General features: G+C 42.1%; 1 long non-coding RNA gene across 1 annotated transcript in view; it reads left to right on the top strand.

Annotated features, from left to right (window-relative positions):
• Positions 1–285: 285 nt before the first annotated feature.
• Positions 286–19933, top strand: part of LOC114676375 (uncharacterized) — a 48513-nt gene continuing 28865 nt past the window's right edge. Inside the window, exon 1 of the long non-coding RNA XR_013414562.1 lies at positions 286–500. This is a non-coding gene — a long non-coding RNA (uncharacterized LOC114676375). The remainder of the gene's footprint in view (positions 501–19933) is intronic.

Here is a 19933-nt window from a genome sequence, read left to right on the forward strand (position 1 = left end):
ACTAAATAACATCTGTGCTGAAGGTTTCCTTTGCAAGAGCAGAAGGAGGTCTCCTTGGAGGAAGCCTGGGATCCAGCTTTGCTGGCTTAGTCTGGTCTCAGATGTCTTCGTAGGAAGATACCTCAGGCCCCAGTCGGGCTCAATGCCCATATGCCCAAGCTTTCGATACCAATGCAAAAGCTTCTGTGTTCTTTAATGGGAGGCTATTCAGCAGCCAGCAGGCCCAGCACCTACATTCTGAATCAGGCAAATTCTTCTTTCCCTCTCTGGCAAGAGGACCTCAATTGCTCCCTGTCTGCAGGAATTCACCAGTTCAGATTACCTGTTTACCAGCGAACATTTGATGGGCTGCCAGATACCTTGGCAGATAAGTATTCAAATGACTATGCCTGTCATTACCTTTATTTGGAGGAGCCACAGTATCCCCCTGCAGCTGGTGAACAAGTGCCCTGAATTTCCCATCAGCTTCTGATAAGGTTGCGGGATCACTGAAGACCCAGGTAGGGTTATAAGGCAACCGTTGTGCTTGACAAATAGCACGCTCCCACTAGTGTTTTTTTTTTTTTTTTTTTTTTTTTTTTTTTGCATTTACAAAATTATCAGTTGTGCTAAATGCATAGATGAGAACTTTAATCTTGTTTCACTTAGATGGCAGATAAAGTTTGTGTGAAACCAGTAAGGGCTTTTTCTGTCACCTCAAAGAAAGAAGTATTAGGGGCTAAGTGCTTTGCTTTTGTAATTTTCCATTATGTTATCCTTTTCTTTTAAAAAACCAACTGAATCAAGAACAAATGATTAAATTATCATGTGTCCTTATTGATGTCAATGAGCATTCCACAGGGGTTTAAAGATTTACATATCTGAAAACCTGGGGTAGAAAAGGAAAAAAAAAAAGCTAGAATTTAAATAGAATAATGATCTATTTCCTGGGATGGTTTCCTAATTTTCTCTTGAAAACCATGTGGAAAATTGACTTTAGTTTAGTAATAGAAAGGAGTCATAGCAGAGACTATAACAATAGTAATTATAGCAGCTGTCATTTGTTGAACACCTACTACGCTCCATGTGTTAAGTTCTGCTTTAGTATGTGTTAGTTCAATTTCCACCATGTGTTGTCCTTACTATACAAGAGAGAAATAAGTCCTGAGACATTTCTTTGCAATATCATACAGGTTATATGCAAGTAGCAGAAAAAGAATGCAACCTCAGATCTTTTCTAGTCTGACACCTGCTTTCTTTCTCTGTACGTTATGTTGATGTATTGGTATGTCCCTTGCATTTGCAGATAAACAATTTGAGGCTAACAATGGGCTTATCAGCTACACACTTGTGGTAAACATAGGGACTGACTACTTCACAGCCAACTGTAGGAGGTTAACCTAGGAGACAGAGTCTAGCTCTAGTTCAAGGGGTCTTGATGAATCTTGGTTGTTAGTGAAGTCATTCTAGATTCTCATGGGCACAAAGAGACTGAAGAATGGATTCTAACAGTCTGATGATAATCTCTGTGATGATGGCGGTGGGCTGTTTTACAGAATGCAAACCTACTAGCTAAGATGGGAAGAGCTGGCTCAAGCCATATCAGAGAGGTTAGGGAAACCATGTGAGGAGAGAATTCCATCTTTAGGGGGACTGGGGAGATGGTGATTTTGGTGGGAACCTACCTTAAATATCCAACATAAAAACACACAATCCCAGGCCAAACTATTTATGTTCTCCAAGGCACTCAATTTATTCATTTTATACATTTAGAAGAGACAGAGATCTGAAGTGAACAGAAGTGTGTTAATCTAGAAATGGTGTATTTTTAGGGTTGTGGTCATTTTTGATAGAGGCTGGCTATTTATGAAAAGGCGAAGTGGGAAAACAAATATTCATTCCACTTAATCATTTCTTGGGGAATGGGACTTGTATGTGTACATATTTTACAGTATTTTCATCTTTGCTTAGCTTGGCATCCAACCCAGCAGCGGGGCAGATTTTGAAGTCAAGTAGTAATGTGGTCCCATAAGTGGCCAGAGGAATACTGCTGTCCACAGAAAGATGACAGTTTTGAACAGTGGATTCCCCAAACGCAAGAGGTCATATGAGGCAGACTTTACAAAGTTTACATAACAAAGAGCAATTCTGTTAACTAAAATGATTAATTCCCGTCAGTACACATCAAACAGAACTGTTACAAAACATTATTGTCTGAGTTCCCATTGCATAGTAAGGGTTTTTCACAAGTTCTATTTCCAATAACTCTTTTCACAAAGCCAGAGCTTCTTTTTCTTTTTTTTTCTTTTTGAGGGGGTGGAGGTAGCAGACATTAATTTCCAGAGGAATCTATGAATGGGGACTGAGTAGGCTGCCGTCTTAAGTGTGAGATATGTCGCGCTGATGTTGTGGCAGGAAAAAGACAACAGCCCTTCTGAGGAATGGGGGCCTTCCAGGGATCCGGGATGGATGAAGAATGCCCCGGCAGTACAAAGGCTGATTGTCCTTCTCTTCAGAGACAATGGGGTATTTAAAAGGCTCACGGCATCAAAATGCTAACTTAGTCCTTTAAGACATTTTCAGTTTTATGTCTCACCGCTGACAGTAAGCATGAGTAGAAAAAGCCTTTTTTTGTGAAATCTCTTGCAAAGAAGTAGGCAGTTTTATTGTGGAGACACTATTTGCCTGCAAGTATAGTTACTCTTGAAAGGCCTCACAATCAAATGAGGCTGTTTTCTGCTTCTTAAGAAGTAGCAGCAAGAATACAAAAAAAGCAGTGAACTTTCAAATTCAGAAAGAAGGTCTGGACTTGAGGGCTGATTCTGCCAGTTATTTGGGTGACTGTGAGCCTGACATCTACAATTTTCTTATTTGTAAAGAATAATAACTGCCCTCGAGCCAGTTTCTCAGGGTTGTTGTGAAAATTCAAAGTAACAACGTATGCCAAGGTGGTTTCCTATGAAGAGTTTCAGAAACACAAATGACCAATATCAGTAATGTTCCTACATGGCCTATTCTCTCCCTTAGAAGATTTTGAACAGGAGAATTTCAACACGTAAGTTAGGACCTTTTTCCTTTGAATAATCCCCTTCTTAGGCTACTGAGTCTCTTCAGTTTCCTGGTCATCGGGTTAAATTTTCTACTCCAATGAAACTGCAATAATAGGAACAACAGTGAGTTTTGGGTTGGGAGACATGTAAATTCTAAACAGATCCTTAAACTGTTCTCATTTTCCAAAGCTGGTATATTGCACGCCAATATACTTTCTTTTTATTTCCTCTGGCCAAAAAGTGAATTGTCAAGTAAAAGTGAATTGTCAAGATCAGCGTAACTTTCTACACAAAAATGACCCGCACTGTCTTAGGATCTAGGGTCTAAGGCCTCAGTTACAAAAATAAATTGTAAAGCCAGAAGAAAATATGTCACAATAACAATTAGAGGCCAGGCACGGTGGCTCACACCTGTAATCCCACCACTTTAGGAAGCCAAGGTGGGCGGATCACCTGAGGTCGGGAGTTCGAGACCAGCCTGACCAACATGGAGAAACCCCATCTCTACTAAAAATACAAAAATTAACTGGGTGTGGTGGCACATGCCTGTAATCCCAGCTACTTGGGAGACTCAGGCAGGAGAATCACTTGAACCCGGGAGGCGGAGGTTGCAGTGAGCCGAGATTGAGCCATTGCACTCCAGCCTGGGCAATAAGATCAAAACTCCGTTTCAAACAAAACAAAACAGAACAAAACAATTAGAAGCTGTACAATTTTCTTTAGGTGGCAAAATATGTATGAACAGCTACATGGCAACCAAACTGCACATTAAATTTGGGTGTATTTTCCTTATACGTTGTGTTCTTTACATTTACAGAGTTTTGGGGGAGGGGGACAAAGAGTTATTTACGAGTTTTCCACAAATTGTTTTCTTTTCCCCTTCACTTTCTTTGGTCAGTCATTTCTAAGAATCAACTAGAGATAACACGCCAGACCCCAAACTTATTTTTGGCAGAAATGCACCATCCTTGCATGGACACTAGATGGAAAAACAGAGTTTTCTACTTAGATTTCTAGAATGGGTTATAGTAGGTACCTGGGAGAGGTTACACAAATTGTTCAACATTCTTGCTCTAGTAGAAATGTTTTTGAGGAGTCCCCGTGGTCAGCATTAGAAATTACCCATAGGGCCCCAAAGACAGATCCTCCCCTTTCTAAGAAGGATTGCAGACATTTGAGTTGAGCTTTCTTGAGAGGTTTACGCAGTACACTCCAATGTTCAGGACAGGGAGTAAAGAAAACATTTTGCTTGAGAAGCTTCCAGACCCCTGGGGTGACTTGTAGGATAAGAGTTTGGTTGGGGCCGGGCGCGGTGGCTCATGCCTGTAATCCCAGCACTTTGGGAGGCCAAGGTGGGCGGATCACAAGGTCAGGAGATCCAGACCATCCTGGCTAACACGGTGAAACCCCGTCTCTATTAAAAATACAAAAAAATTAGCCGGGCGAGGTGGCGGGTGCCTGTAGTCCCAGCTACTTGGGAGGCTGAGGCAAGAGAATGGTGTGAACCCGGGAGGCGGAGTTGCAGTGAGCCAAGATCACGCCACTGTACTCCAGCCTGGGCGACAGAGTGAGACTCCGTCTCAAAAAAAAAAGAAGAAAAAAAAAAAGAGTTTGGTTGGGATCCTAAAAGGTGGTAGATGTTCAGCTCACATGGACTAAGTGTTACAGGGCTGGCTTGCAGCCTGGGTAATGGCTGAACCTGTGAATGATGGAAGTTGGCTTCATGACATGCCCTGTTAAGTCCAGACTGTAGACTCCACCTGACACTGTCCCCTAGGGCTTAACTCGCCAGGTCAATGCTCCCCCTTGTGGTGATTTCTGGAGCTGTTATCAGCTATTTCCTAGGTGGCTCTCAGACAAGTGAGGGTGCTTGAAAACACATGGTCTGGGAATACATATTGGTGCCTCTCAAACTCAAGAAGGGGTGGTGACATTCCAGTTACATGTCTGTTCCAAAGAGCGCATATGCTCTTCTCTAACTTTTAGGGTTTTTTGAGAAAAAGTTCACACTAGCTGCTTTTAAATTATCTTGCCTTTGAAATCCTTACCTGAACTTCTCCCACCTAGAAAATATCTTTCACTGGTGACATCTCTTGTTTTGGGTGAGTGGAGATGAAATGACGCATGGCTTGAGTGATTACAGTGTGATGTCTGCACCAGGTGTAACGTGGGCTGAACAGCTTGACATGTGTTTTCGTGAAACCAAAGTATAACCTTCCCAAACTTAACCTCTTTGTTTCTGTTAACACAGTCTTACCTACCAACGTATTTTAAATGGTTCTTATGTATAGTTTAAAAGACTATAGGTTATAGCTCTGCAGGGGGCACCTATCTCATGGGTATTTAAAAACAGAAGCAGCTTCCTTTAAAAGTGGAATCAGTTATCAAATATATAATTTATGGGGCCACCTCCTCCAAGTACTCATTCTGTTTGCCTTTAAGCAATATCTTCCAGTATTTGTAACAGTTGTTCTCAGCAGCACAAAGACCTTAGTAGATGAGAGATAAAGCATGAGTTTGGTCTATGACCTTGATTACAACATGTTGTGGTGTGATGATACGGCTTTGCCTTGACTGACATTTGTTTGGTCACTGCCACGGGTACTGTTTCAAGTCAGAAGAAAATTATTTACATGGAGAAAAACATCCCATGAGTTTAAGTTAATACATTGAAAACTTGGCTTAAAAGTAGGTGACTTTTTTTTTTTTTTTTTGGAAATCAAATAGTAACAATTCCTATGTAACAAACATCTAGTATCAGGGTTACTAGATGTAATACATGTTTATTTAAATCAAGCCAAAATAATTACTAAGTACCTACTATGTGTAGGACAAGCATAAGTGCCTTAGTAAACATTGTTTTTTATGCTATACACCATTTTAACAAGTTCCAATCAATATTTGCTTTCCATTCATTAGCATTGAAAGTTCTTTCAGCATGCCATCTAATCACACCTAAGTATTTGCCTTTTTCCAGGCTTAACAAAACATTTTAGACACAGACTATCAAAGAGCGAGGACTGTACAAATGTCTCCTTCTGATAATAGAACTCGTTGGCGACTTCAGTGGCCCCAGGTCCTGGGAAAGTTTCCACTGCCTCCCTGGTGCCCTCCTTCCCACATGACTGCAGGAACATGGAGTAGCTCCAAAGACGGAGACCAAGGTGACCGGCCTTGCCCCTCCAGCACAAGTCCCTCAAGGATCTTTGTGCCAGTGACATGGGGTGGGGGCTTTATGTTCCTCTACTCTCTATTGTCTCCTAGGCCAATCCCTTTGTATTACAGATGAGGAAACCGAGGCTCCAAGAGAGGTGACTTGTGTAAGGTCACACTGCTAGTACATCACTGTGCCAGCCCCAGAGCCGTGGACCTGGGACTCCGATCTCTATGTTCTTTTCTTTTCATTAATCGAAATCATCTTAATCTTTCAGATTTCTAGATGAACCAGAAATCCTTTCTCGCCCCTGAGCTTTAGTTTACAAACTGTTTCCTCTATGTGCAGTCCCACTATCTTATATCACCCTTGTACCTTCACCTTTCACAAGTGACTGGATTATTCTTAAGATCCTGGTTAAAACATCACTTCTTCTAAGATGCCCTTCCTGACCTTCCAAGTCTGAGTCAGGTGCCCTTCCAGTGCATTATCCTGTCATTCGCTACTGATGCCAATCCCGGCATTTGTTACCTGTGGAGCAGTCATCGAGATCTCCAGACACCACAGCCTCATTGCAGACAGGAACATATGTCATGTCATGGTTGCATCCCTGATGTTTAGCGCAGTGTCTGGGACTCACTAAATAAATAATGAATGGATAAATGGATTACTGGGCAAGTATTCTCTCTTAAAAAAGTGAGAGTTAAAGAAGATCCAGTTTGTGCAGGTGGAGAACTGGTAGAAGAGGGGATCGGGGGAGCCAGGTGTGGCAGCATGTGACCGTAAATTCTAGCAACTCAGGAAGCTGATATGGGAGGATCGCTTGAGGCCAGGAGTTCAAGATTACAGTGAACCATAATCATGCCACTGCAGTCAAGCCTGGGCAGCCGAGTAAGACCAGTCTCTTAAAAAAAAAAAAAAAAGCTGGTGGGGTGGGTCTGTGATGCCTAGACTCCAACTGATCCTCTCTGTGCTTATCCTCGTGTGAAATTTACGATGTCTGTTCTTCAAATTTGTATGATTTTGAATTTCTGGAGAGGCCTGCAACAAAGCCATGAGTAGTTTAGTATTGAAATGCTTAAGAGAACCCCCCCCCCAACAATTTCTCTCTGGGTCTGCTGGAGGACTCTTCCCAGAATAGGCCCAGCAAGGGCCTTCCGTTTTCTTTGTTTTGTTTTTTGCTTTTGAGACGGAGTCTCACTCTGTTGCCCAGGCTGGAGTGTGGTGGCACAGTCTTGGCTCACTGCAACCTCCCAGGTTCAAGCGATTCTCCTGCCTCGGCCTCCCCAGTAGCCGGGAATACAGGCATGTGCCACCATGCCTGGCTAATTTTTGTAATTTTAGTAGAGACAGGGGTTCACCATGTTGGCCAGGCTGGTCTTGAACTCCTGACCTCAAGTGATCTGCTCACCTAGGTCTCCCAAAGTGCTGAAATTATAGGCATGAGCCACTGTGCCCAGCCCAAGAAAGGGCCTTTTTAAAGATTCCCCTGCGATCAGGGAGGAGTTGGGCCTTTTATCTGCAAGTGTGATTAGTTGAAGTCTTTTTTACCCCTTGCAGATGGCTGCCAAGGGTTTGTTTCACTCCAACTCACTGCCATGGTGCAGCTCACATGGGAAAGGAAAGAGAAGTGTATTCCTGTGCTAACATAACCCAGGAGCCCAGGGAGTTCTAATGGTGGGCAGCTTAGTGTGTTACCAGAGGCATTGACTTCCCAGGACACCTCTGGGGCCAATTGACTGGCATTGCAGTCATGAGCAGCCTTTCTAGCAGAACTCTGGACTTGGGTTTGGAGGGTGGTGTTTCCCGCTATGCCTGGAGTAGGTGCCTTGCTCTGGAGATCAATGACTGTGGGCTTAGATATCTCCAGGGCAACAAGGCTCTTTCCCCAGTGATGAACTTTGCACTAATCGCATTTGCTGCTCTGTATGCTGCACAGTGGTCTACCACCAGGCCCAGAGCCCAGCTTGAAACGTCATGGCCATGACAGGATTCACTGAAATAGAACCATCACTTAATACTATGGTTTTGGGGAAAAAGCAATTATTCCTTCCCCTAACTAAATGACCTTCCATGCTTCCCTTTTTGCATCAGTTTCCTCATCTGTAAAATAACACATTTGAATGAAATCACCTTCAAAGTTCATCTTACAACTGAAATTATTTGATTTTTATAACCTGAGTCTGTAGTTCCTCTCTTAGAACATTTATTCTAAAATGGTAGTTTCCCAATCCATGTAGACATGCTCAAGATATCCCAAAGGAGGAGGTCCTTAAAGCCCAAACTTACTGGCCATCAAGGTCTTATCCTCCTACAGTCAACTTATTATTTTGCAATAAAACAACCCAACCCCTGGCCCCTACCTGTGCCTGTGCACATACAAGATGTCCAGCTTCCCACAGAGTCCTCCCCACAAATATCTGTGGGAGCAAGTTTACCCCCATGGTATCTGAGAAGCTTCAAGGCACCAGTCTTGGCTCTCCTGAGCAGGGAGCTCTTTGCAGGTGGTGGCTGCCCGGCCTCCAGGCACTATAAAGAACTTGGCCTGTTTCTCAGGGAAGGAAGCATTCCTTCTGATCTGCCGAAAACTGTAGCTCCCTGCCGAGAGAGACACACTGAGCCCTCTGTGCACAAAAACCGTGCATGAGACTGGTAGAAGGAGAAAAGAATAACTTTTTCATTTTTGTGATGCTCTGTTAAAGAGGCCTGACATGGTTTGGCTGTGTCCCTACCCAAATCTCATCTTGAATTGTAACTCACATAATTCCCACATATTGTGGGAGGGACCTAGTGGGAGATAATTGAATCGTGGGGGTTAATTCCATACGAATAATTGAATCAGTATGGAATCTCCCATACTGTTCTCATGGCAGTGAATAAGTCTCGCAAGATCTGATGGTTTTATAAGGGGAATCCCCTTTTGCTTGTCTCTCATTCTCTCGCCTGCTGCCACGTAACATGTGCCTTTCGCCTTCCACCATGATTGTGAGGCCTCCCCAGCCATGTGGAACTGTGAGTATTCTAAACCTCCTTTTCTTTATAAATTGCCCAGTCTTGGGTATATCTTTATCAGCAGGGTGAAAATGAACTAATACAAGGCTCTAAACAGGCATTTTCAACTAATTTGACCTAAAATGTAGGGAAATGGCACTTCCAGTGTTTACCAGAGTCCCTCTCTCTTGAAGCTAGACATGTCCTCAGAGGGCTCCTCCGGAGATGAGTCCCTGGAGTAACGGTCAACAAGCTTTCCCTGGAATCGTTTCAGTTCTCTGATTACTAGGTTTATTATTTAGTTTATTGTGCCACTTATCTTTTTATTTTGAGGGGAGTCCTCTTGGAGGAAGCAAAAAAGCCCAGAATCAGAGAAAATGCGGGGCTCCTTCATCAGTGTGTCAGACATGCCCCCAGCATATTTGGGTGGACGTGGGCATGACATAGGTTCAAGAGAGAGCCTGGCTGCATAAAGACCTTTGTACTCTTAGCAGCCCAGTGGTCATTTCTCCAATCTGGACTTTATTTCTCCTTTATCCTGTTCTAATAAATCACTGATTTTGCTTAGTGATTTTCCTTTAGTGATGGATGGAACAAGAACCGGTTTTATGCATTTGACTGCAGGCATTGGTTTTGTACACTCACTCAGTACTCTAGGGGCCTTCAGACAGGATCTTAAGGACACTGCCCCTGCCCTAAGGCAACAAGAGTTGTGGAAGTGGAAGGAGTGTATGGAAGATGGCCACAAGTTTCAGGAGGTTTGCCCATCCTAAGGGAATAGGTATGATTTTGATGGATCAGTCCCAGAGATGCTCTAGAGCAGCAGTCCCCAACTTTTTGGCACCAGGGACAGGTTTCGTGGAAGGCAATTTTTCCAGGGATTGGGGTCAGGGGGCATGGTTTCAGGATGAAGTTGTTCCATTTCAGATCATCAGGCATTAGTTAGGTTCTCATAAGGAGCGCACAACCTAGATCCCTCGAATGCATAGCTCACAATTGGGTTTGTGCTCCTATGAGAATCTACTGCTGCTGTGAATCTGACAGGAGGTGAAGCTCAGGTGGTAATGCTCGCGCACCTGCTGCTCACCTCCTGCTGGGCAGCGCAGTTCCAGTTCCTAACAGGCCACAGACTGGTACTGGTCCATAACCAGGGGTGTGGGGAGAGTGGGGCGGGGGGGAGGGGGTTGGGGATCCCTGCTCTAGATTAACAGCCTTTCTGCTTAATTCATTCTTTCAACAAATATTCATCAAATGTCCACTCTACGCCAATTACAGGCTACATTATTGTTCTAGGCACCAGGGATAGTGGTGAACAAGATGTGCTGAAATCCAATGGGCAATGGGTAGGGGGGAAGTTCTTGCTGTTGGACCCCAGAGCTAGACAAATCATTTAAGAAGTATTAAACTGCAAAGTTGAAAGACTACCCACGTGTAGTATTTCACAACTCAGCTATTCCAGAACTGCTAATACAGGGCCTTGGAACGTATGGCCCTAGGTGACCACATTGACCACATATAATTTGGAGCTTATTAGACAGAAATCTCTGATTTCTGAGAGAGAAGAGATACATCCTTTAGGAAGGGAGCCTAGGAAATCACTTTTTTCGGAGTCCTTAAAGAGGTCTAGATATCAGCCTAGGGCCACAAATGCTGACACCTTGTCCTGCTTATGCCAGGCTGTGTCATTGGTAAATAGGGCATGGGTTTCCAGCCTGCTTTCTGGCAGTGGGAATGCGGGTGCTTTGGAGGTTCCTGCCACTAATGACCAGTGGCCTGGATTTAAAAGATGAGGGGGGAGGGTAAAGTCTCCGCCTACGGAACAGGATTTATCCAACTGACACGTACGGAAATGAAATTTAACCCCACAGCCCTGACTCAACAGATATGAGAGCTGCTTATTGCAACCTCAAATTTCCCTTGCTTTGTGGAACTGTTCACAAAGTGATATAAGCAATTTAAAATAAGGGGGATTTAAGGACAAATAAGCTTGCAAAATGCTTTTGCCTGATCAAAATTCACCAATTGCTTTACTGCAGGACTTTACAGAGCTGTTCATGTGAACACGTACTTTTGTGAAGCACTGTGGTGGGGGCCAGGAAAGAGAGTTTGGCACAATTTGCAAACATATTTGGGCACAAGGACCCTTCCCTAGAGGTGCACCCCATGGGGCTAGTGTTCTTGGAAACTGCTTTGGAAAGCATTGGTTTAGGATGATGTTGTCACCAGGCTTGACCTGTCATTCAGCAAAATTAAGGGTGATAGTTGCCCTTTCTCTTCTTACTAAGACTTGCATTTTAATTTGAAGTCACTGATTTTTTTTTTTTTTTTTTTTTTTTTGGGACGGAGTCTCGCTCTGTCGCCCAGGCTGGAGTGCAGTGGCTGGACCTCAGCTCACTGCAAGCTCCGCCTCCCAGGTTCACGCCATTCTCCTGCCTCAGCCTCCCGAGTAGCTGGGACTACAGGCGCCCGCCACCTCGCCCGGCTAGTTTTTTGTATTTTTTTTTAGTAGAGACGGGGTTTCACCATGTTAGCCAGGATGGTCTCGATCTCCTGACCTCGTGATCCACCCGTCTCGGCCTCCCAAAGTGCTGGGATTACAGGCTTGAGCCACTGCGCCCGGCCAGCATTTTAATCTTTTTAAAACTACCACACTGCTCATGAGAGAAAATACCTTAAGTCAAACAAAACATAATGAAAAAACAAATAACAACAACTAACAACAATCCCTTTAGTCTCTTAAATTTCAAAAATACATGTTCTTATTAGGTTTAATAAGGGTCACCAAAAAAAAAAAACTTACTTTTGGGTAAGATAGTTGTTGTTTTTTCTTTTTTTCTTTTTTTTTGTTTTGAGATGGAGTCCTCCTCTGTCACCCAGGCTGGAGTGCAGTGGCACGATTTCGGGCTCACTGCAAACTCTGCCTCCCGGGTTCACGCCATTCTCCTGCCTCAGCCTCCCCGAGTAGCTGGGACTACAGGCACCCACCACCACGCCCGGCTAATTTTTCATATTTTCAGTAGAGACTGGGTTTCACCGTGTTAGCCAGGATGGTCTTGAACTCCTGACCTCGTGATCCGCCCGCCTCAGCCTCCCAAAGTGCTGGGACTACAGGCGTGAGCCACTGTGCCTGGACTGTTTTTTCTTTTAAAAAGCATTTGCTATTTGCACTGTAGGGAATTTAATTTTTAGAGTTAGCTAAAGTTCTCTATATATCCATCAAATTTATAGCTATTTATTACTATCTATCTATCTATAGTGTTTTTGTGGTCTATAAGGTAAAGTATGTAACTCTAAGAAAGAATTAACAATAACAAATTCTGAGCCTCTAATGAAGACATTCAGAAAGGACCTACTCACCTTATTAAAAAATAAACCTATTTTTCTCCCTGTGTGAATTCAGGCTCTGCTACTTATTAATTATGTGACTTTGGGCGTATTACACCAGCTGTCTCTGAGCTTCAGTTTCTTCATCTGTGAAATGGGTTTGTTGAGATTGAAAGATGTATGCAAAAGAATTAACAAGGCACACAGAGACTTGAAATGGTAAAAAAAAAAAAAAAGACATTTTTTAAAGGAGGAAATATAGTACAAATTTATCTATTTAAAACATTTAAAATTATATTTAAATTATAACTATTAATATATTATTAAATGTTTGTTGGGCTTGCAGCAATTCCAAGATGATGTTTCCTGGGCCCTAATCTCAGAGATTCTAATTCACATGGCCTGGGACCCTGCATCTTTAAGAAGCTTCCCCAGTTACTTGGCTGTGTGGGCTACACTTTGGGAGAAACTAGGTTGGAGGTTAAGAAATAATAGTAGGTGATGGGAAACATTTGACTAGAGCTTTAGATATGGTGCACTTGACTACATGCAGATTTAAAGTAGCCAATGTAATTTTGAAAAAGAGTTTAAAAACCGTGCTTTATTATAAAATGTTTCTAGGCAGCTTGGGCCATAATGGCCATTACTGAATAAGTGGATGTGGTGGGTGAAGCAGTTCAACTGTGACTTTCTCTATTATTGTCCTTTGATGACAGATAATACATTTCTTATATCACACGTTTATCTGCTTGGGGAGGAAAAGAGATTGGTCAATATTTGCAGTTTCAGGGACATTTTGCATCTGCTTTATATGTTGAGTTTTATGATATATAATGTTATAAAACATTTTATTCCATAAACACAGTTAACAAGGCAGATTAGATTGGCCCTTCTGACAGATTAGATAGGCTTTTTTTTTTAGCCTTTGAGGAAATGCAGCAAGAGCACAGGGGACACAGTTGTTAAAATGTCGTCTGAATAAAAGGTTCTGGGACTAGCCTCCAACTCCACCAGCCATGAGGAAATGAAGGAGTCCTCGGGGCATTTCCAGAGGATTTCTACCTATGAACAGGTGTTACTCCTCTGCACCATGCAGGGAAACAGCAGTCCCTTTTCTGCCTTGTGCAAAGGTGACATACGATTAACCAAGAAAAGGAGTTACTTTTGTGAACTCTGAGATTATTCACCACCCAGAGTGAATCCTAGGTTTCCTTAATTAAAAAACAAAAAAAGTTCTAAAATCAGCTCCTTTCTATTCAGCTACACACCTTTGCTTTTCTCACCACCTAAAACTGGAGTGCTGAAATTTTGAGAGAACTGGACTATTAAGTATGAGTGAATTTGTGTGTTTTCAGAATATTTGTCTACTTGATCAGTGAGAGGAGAAAGGGACATCATGTCTTGTGTGGCTGATGCTGTTTCCCTGGTATTTGGTGTAAAATATAAACCCAAATTAATCTCATAACAGCCAGTTTTCTAGATGAGGAAATTGAGACATAGAGAGGTTAAGTAACCTGCTCCGGGTCACATAGCTAATAAATGACGAAAGTACATTCAAACCCAGGTGGTGAGGCTGCAGAATCAATCTTAACCACTGTTCTATATTCCTTCTTAACATATTAATATTACTAATATACTAAGATTCATAGGGTTTCAGAGAGATTGCACTGGATACGTGAGAGTATAAGAATCAAGGTTTAAGAGGAGTGAATAATAGTTCAATCAAATTATTTATAAATGGATGTCCTTCAACTTCCAGCATGCCTCTCCCTATTTCTCCTTCAATTAAGTCTCCTTCATATTAAGTCTTGATGGACTGAGTTCTAATCACTCCTGGAAGGGCAAGTGATAGTGGAGACAATTAATAACAACAAAATAATGATAGCAAAATAGTAATGGTAACAGTAACTGCTAACATGTATTGTGTATTTACTATTTGAATGCCTCCCTGCAGACTCCACACTGAGCATTTTGCATATGTCATCTCCTTTAATCTTCCCCACAAGCCTGTTTCACAGATGAAGAAACTAAAGCTCAGAGGCACCTGGTGTACGTAATATGCTCCAAGTCACATTGCTAATAAGTAGTGAAACCTGAATTCACCTGGGGGAAAAAGAGGTTTATTTTCTAATAAGGTGAGTAGGTCCTTTCTGAATATCTTTTTTAGGGGCTTAGAATTTATATTTAGAACAGGGACAGCTTGTTTTTCAGCTTGTCACTTGATTCAGTGTGGTCATACTTTGTGCTATTCACCAAATATTCTCAGGTTTTTACCTTCTGAGCACTTAGAAAGATTACATAATTCCCTGCTCCTTGCCCCTTCTGCCCACCCTTGTGACTAGGAGATCTGGCAACAAGTGGTGAGAAACAGTTTCGTGTGTTGCTTCTGGCCAGGGCTGGATAATTCTAAGCTTGCTTTCCCTGGGCAACGTTTCAGATGGGAACTGTCCTCTCAGCCTGGGCCTAGAGAGAACTTGGCCCCGTTGCAGAGGGAGAATTGTGTGAGTGAGAAGGAAACCTGGCATGTTTTATTTGGGATCATTGTAGATTTCGAGAAAGTTGCAAAAATAGGATGCAGTGTTCCAGGAACCCTTCATCCAGCTTCCCCCAGTGGTGACACGGTACATGACTGTAGTATGATATCAACCAGGAAACTGACGTTGGTATAGCACTATTAGCTAGACTAAAGACTTTATGCAGTTTTTTTCCAGTTTTTAGAGGCAGTCCTTTGTGTGTAGGGGGAGTGGGGGAGCGGGAGGTACCATGTGATTTGGTCACATGTACAGCTTAACCCTGTCATTGTAAGGTTTTGATGTTATTATCACAGCAGAGATTCCCTACCCTGCCTGATCCACCCAGCTCTTCCACATTCAGGTGTGACCTTAAAGGCCACCTAATTCCTGGAAAGTCGTCTTTTGGCCAGAAATTACTGATTAAAGTGTTTCTTCTGGTCATTTGGGAGATCAGAGGTGATTCTGGGATGGTAGAAGGGGTTGGGGGAAACATGCGTAATTTTTCCTTCGCTTTTAGTTATTTAGAAAATAATTTATGTTACTTGAATTGGTTTGGGAAAGTGAGGCTTCTTGAGAAATGAATGCCTGGGAAATTTGGTGTTTAACAGACCTGATAATAATGTGAGAAGAAGGGTGGCGGCAGAAGCATAGATGGGCTTATTCTGTCGAAGGCGAGAAAAAAAAAGATTTTAATGCCAACACTCCCCACATGATGTGAATGCACACACCAATTAGAGACTCCATTTCTTGTTCTCATCCACACAGCCTGGCAAAATATTCTGAAAGCATGATAAGCAAGGGAAGATTTGTGCTGCCACAACATTACCATTTTCCTTCTCCAGTACTGTAATTTTGGTGGCAATTCTTCAAATGACCAATCTACTTGGAAAATTACGTTTTTTTCTTTTGCCTTGGAGAACTGTCATCTCAGATTATTTTGATCAACTCTTTAGCAGTAAACTCAGGACATGGAAACAACCAATTTGCAGATAATGTCATATAGAATTTAAGTCTGAACAAGCAGAAAAAATTGGTTAAGAGTCTGAAGCCATATTTAAACCTCCATTCACTGACTGGCTGTATTGATTGAATTCTTTAACCATTGTTTTATGTATACTTTTAATTGAAAGTTTTTCTGGCTATAATTGAAGGTTCACATTTAGGCGTAAGAAATAATACAGAGAGACTGATTCTGTATCCCTGTTATCCAGTTTCCCCCAATGTTGACATTTTGCAGAACTACAGTATAATTTTAAACCACGTAATTGACATAGATATAATCCACCAATCATATTCAGATTTTTTTCAGTTTTTCTTGGACTCATTTGTGCTGCTGTGTTTGTATTTAGTTCTATATAATTTTTCACATTGTAGGTTCATATATTCACCACAACAGTCAAGGCAGAGAACAGTTCCATCACCACAAGGATCCCCCATGTTGACTTTTTACAACCACATCCAACTCCCTCCCTCTCTTCATCCTCCTCCTATGGTTTCTTATCTCCCTAGCGACCACTAATCTGTTCTCAGTTTCTAAAATTTTTATCATTTCATAAATGTTCTATAAATGGAGTCACTAGTGTGTAATTTTTTGGGCTTTTTTTTTTTTCCTCACTTAACATGACTCCCTGGAGACTCATCCAAGTTGCTGCAATATTGATAGTCTGTTCTTCTTTACTACTAAGTAGTATTCCCTGGTGTATTTGTCCATTCTTGCACTGCTATAAAGAAATACTTGAGACTGGGGAATTAATAAAGAAAAGGGGTTTAATTGGTTCATGGTTCCACAGGCTGTCCAGGAAGCATGATTCTGGCATCTGCTCAGGTTCTGAGGAAGCCTCAGGAAACTTACAATCATGGTGGAAGGCGAAAGGGGAGCCAGCATGTCTCATGGCTGGAGCAGCAAGAGGGAGAGCAGGGAGGTGCTACATACTTTTAAACAACCAGATCTCGATCTCTGTCTCTGTCTCTCTCTCTCTCTCTCTCTCTCTCACACACACACACACACACACACACACACACTCACTCACGATCGTGACAACAGCACCAAGGGGATGATGTTAAACCATTCATGAAGGACCACCCCCATGATCCAATCGCCTCCCACCAGGTCCCACCTCCAATACTGGGGATTACAATTTGACGTGAGATTTGGGTGGGGATGCAGATCCAAACCACATCACCTGGTATGGACAGATGCACCACAGCTTGTTTATCCACTCGGTGAAGGACATCTGGGTTGTTTCCAGTTTGAGACTGTATGAATAAAGCTGCTATGCCCATTCCTGTTGAGGTTTTCATGTGGATATAAAGATTTTTATTTCTCTGGAATAAATACTTAAAAGTATGATTGCTGGGCTTTCTGGTTACTATATTTAGTTAATGAGAAACTGCCAAACTGTTTACCAGAGGGAGGGCACCACGTTACATTGTCATTAGCAATATACGAGTGATCCAGTTTTTCCTCATGCTCCCTAGCATTTGGTGCTGTTGCTCTTTTTATTTTAGCTATTCTGACAGGTGGGTAGTGGTAACTCATTAACCCGCATTTCTCTGATGGCTAATGAGCTTGGACATGTTTTCATATGCTGTTCTGTACATCATTTTCGTGAAAATGTCTATTTCTGTGTTTTATTCATTTTGTAATTGGATTGTTTATTTTTTTTCCTGTTGAATTTCGAGAGCTCTTTATATATTTATTTGCCTCCCATTCTGTAGCTTGTCTTCCCACCTGCTTTAACTAGGCTTTCTCTAAGGAAACATTTGCCTTATAGTTTAAAGGTATGTTTCTGAGGCATTAAAATAACTATGTTTATTTTTTCTTAGTAATGTAACTTTTTTTTTTTTTTGAGACAGAGTTTAGCTCTTGTTGTCCAGGCTGGAGTGCAATGGCGCGATCTCAGCTCACCACAACCTCTGCCTCCTGGGTTCAAGTGATTCTCCTGCCTCAGCCTCCCAAGTAGCTGGGATTATAGGCATGCGCCACCATGCCCGGCTAATTTTTGGTACTTTTAGTAGAGATGGGGTTTCTCCATGTTGGTCAGGCTGGTCTCAAACTCCCGACCTCAGGTGATTTGCCTGCCTCAGCCTCCCAAGTGCTGGGATTACAGGCGTGAGCCACTGCGCCCGGCCTAACTTTTTTTTTTTTTTTTTTTTTTTAAGATAGGGTCTTACTCTGTTGCCCAGGCTGGAGTGCAGTGGTGTAATCACAGCTCACAGCAGCCTTGAACTTTTGGGCTCAAGCAATCCTCCGACCACAGTCTCCCAAGTAGCTGAGACTACAAGTACGCGCCACCATGCCTGGCTAATATTTTTGTATTTTGTTGTAGAGATGGGATTTCACCATGTCGCCCAGGCTGGTTTCAAACTCGTGGGCTCAAGTGATCTGCCTGCCTCAGCCTTCCAAAGCGCTGTAATTAAACGTGTGAGCCAACACACCCGGCCAGTAATTTAACATTTATTGCTGTTTAAAATGCTTTTTGTTTCTCTTTCAGATCTGTAACTATAGAATGAAGAGATTTTTTTTTCCTCTTAGGAGATTATTAGGGACATAGCTTCAGAAGAGAATGAGAAATTACTCTGTGTGAGTTTAACATGCTGTCTCAGCATCAGCAAACAATGAAGACTCTTCTAGTACAGAAAAAGAAAATGGGCAGAATTTCGGCGGAGAAAATATGCTAGTGTCCAAGACTTTGGTAGATATAGTCTGTGTAAAGGGAAGAAAATGGGACATTTGAAGAAAGAAGAATCTGGTAGCCTTAAACAACTGGTAAAGGTCTAGTTATCTGGAAGCTGAGGAACTGAGGGCCCCGGGTCCATCCCAGCCACTACCTGGGAAGGAAAATTGGTTCAAAAGAAGCAGTGACAGAAGCCAGTCTCTGCTGAAGCATTTAAACTGCTCTGGAGTTTACAGGGTATGTTTGCAGAGAGTTTATTTAACCTGTCTGACTTTGTATTTCAATTTTCTGTCTTCTAATTTAGGCTTAAGATTCTTAAAATAGGCCGGGCATGGTCATTCACGCCTGTAATCCTAGCACTTTGGGAGGCCATGGTGGGTGGATCATGAGACCGAGAGATTGAGACCATCTTGGCCAACATGGTGAAAACCTGTCTCTACTAAAAATACAAAAATTAGCTGTGTGTGATGGTGCACGCCTGTAGTCCCAGTAACTTGGGAGGCTGAGGCAGGAGAATCACTTGAACTCTGGAAGTGGAGGTTGCAGTGAGCCAAGATGGCGCCACTACACTCCAGCCTGGCGACAGAATGAGACTCTGTCTAAAAAAAAAAAAAAAAAAAATTCTTAAAATATGTCGTATTAGACTGAGTGCTGGAAAAAAATCCAATTTGTGATACAATACTTCTCATATACTCCATGAAAATGTAAACACATATACATTTATATACTGTGTATCTAAATGATTTTAGTACTTCTAAACTGTATTAATAATGAAAGTTGCATGATATTTGTGAAAGTTATTCTAACAATTTTCTCACTATTTAAAAGACTCAAAGAGATTGTGTTATCTTACTATATTTTCCATTCTTTCTCAATGTGAAGACTGACCTCTAGTGTTCTGTTCTTTTAAGAATTAATAGACTAAGTCTAGTAGTGATTAGATACTTGGATACAAATTGTTTCAAAGATCAGTTTTACAAATATTTGTTACATATCTACCATGTGCTACAACCTGGTGATTAAGATCTTCCTCTTTCTATGACTGCCTCAAAGCACCCTCCTTCCTTTGAAGTACCTCTGTTTGGTATGCATTACATATTATGGAACTAAGACAATATTACGGAACTAAGAGTAAAAAATAAGTGGTGGCACATCAGTAAGTTAAATCAAGAGACAGAGAAAAACATGCACTATCTTGTTTATATCCAGCCATGTGTTGCTTAATGATGGGGGTATGTTCTGAGA

This window comes from Macaca mulatta, chromosome 2 (genome assembly GCF_049350105.2).
Source record: "Macaca mulatta isolate MMU2019108-1 chromosome 2, T2T-MMU8v2.0, whole genome shotgun sequence".
In the NCBI taxonomy this organism is placed as follows: Eukaryota; Metazoa; Chordata; class Mammalia; order Primates; family Cercopithecidae; genus Macaca; species Macaca mulatta.